This window comes from Galeopterus variegatus, unplaced genomic scaffold (assembly GCF_000696425.1).
Source record: "Galeopterus variegatus unplaced genomic scaffold, G_variegatus-3.0.2 Scaffold2717, whole genome shotgun sequence".
NCBI classification, from domain to species: domain Eukaryota; kingdom Metazoa; phylum Chordata; class Mammalia; order Dermoptera; family Cynocephalidae; genus Galeopterus; species Galeopterus variegatus.
The window spans coordinates 357,211-359,011 of NW_007728828.1; positions in this window are offsets into that span (position 1 = coordinate 357,211).

Genomic DNA, 1,801 nt, shown 5'->3' on the forward strand with positions numbered 1-1,801 from the left:
CGGTTAGCGCGTTCGGCTGTTAACCGAAAGGTTGGTGGTTCGAGCCCACCCAGGGACGCTTACTTTAAGTAGTGAGGTTTCTTTGAAATTGGCGTTAACCCGCTGTTTTATACTTCCCGAATTGTGTTTGACGACGTCAGATTCACTGGTGTTCTTTGGGATACCCGCGACACCCAGTTGATCATTGATTAAAATTTTCCGAACTCCCCCTAAATGCTATCAGGTATGGGTGAATCCCATCGACCTGGACCTAACTCATTTTGTTTCCAGGTTCCATCTCTATAGTGCTGGTCCACTCAGGAGGGTCCACCCAGCAAAGAACAGCAGCATCCAACGCTCTGCAGAGCTTGCCCTCCACACCGAGCTGGGATCCCCTCTACCTCAATCAGCTCCTTGGTCGGGCCTTGGACGTCCTAAGAGATCACTAACGACAGTGGTGGAGACCCCTGTATGGGATATCTGGTTTCCAGTGACTGATATTTTCCTAAATCATAAGACTCAATTTCCTCGTTTATATAATGAATACCAAAGATGGTCTCTAACACCTTCCATAAAAGGCATTTTATTTTGGCACTATCTACCAAAGTTACAAAGTCCTCTCTTCTTAGATTCTGCAGTTCCACTTCTGGGAATTTATATAATTGTTATATTTGTACAACTAAAATTGACCCAATCAGGGTTATTCATTGCAACACTTAAAAAGATTAGAAGCTGCAGCCCCCTCCATAAGGTCCTGGTTAAATTCCAATTCACACAATGGAATTGGAGGCAAAGGTGAAAAGCAAAAAGGAGCTCTCTGATCTGATTGCAGCGATGTACTGGGAACCCCGCTGGAGGGCGCTAACCCAGGTATGCTGGAGCTGCCACCGACCACCCGCTACCAGAGCTGCTGAAGGTGGCCGGGCGCGCACCACTCAGCTACAGGAGACATGACCTGGTTTACCACGGCCTCTCCCCCTCAGACCGCCTTTCCATCTTCAGTGTCGCCATGAACCAAACTAACCTGCAAACCAGCTGACTAGGGGGTCCGACAAATGTGGCTTGAGTGGCCCTGGTAACAGAAGGTCGGAAAAGGAGTTGAGAGGAAACAGACTAATGGCCATCAGGAAACGTAAACAAAGTGAATTGCTACTTGAAAAAGGCAATGGCAAGTGCTTTTCTATTTTCTATTCCTTTGGTTAGTAAAATTCTATCTTTGAGCACTTTCACATTAAATTAACTGAAAGTGATAGCCCTGGACTCTGTTGTCTTATTCTTTATTCCATGGTACTTAGTCCAGTGAGCTTCATTTTCAAGTTGTGCCCTGGACTTTCAAATGAAGCAATATGTATATATGCAACAACTTTTTTATTAGGATATTTCTTTTCTTTTCTTTTTCCCCCCCCTAGATATTTTCACCTTATTGGCCCATCCAGGTAATGTGATTGTGTGAATGAGGCTGTTAGGGAACTTCTGTATTATGTCAGAAAACTTTTGTCCCCGTTCATGACTGTTTTTCTTTTATTTATTTTTTTAGATTTAAACTTTTTATTGAAAAGTATTGATTATATATATTTATGGGGCACAGTTATATTTCAATACATGTATATGATGTGTAGTGCTCAATTCAGGGTAGTTAGCAAATTCATCACCATAAAAATTTATCATTTCTTTGTGATGAGAACATTTAAAGATCCTCTCTCTAGCCATTTGATGCAATGCAGTAAATTATTGTTAATTATAGATGCCTAGCTCCACTGAACACTTATAGAACTACTAAATCACTAATTTCACCTTTGTAAACTTTATAAAGCAAGTTTTT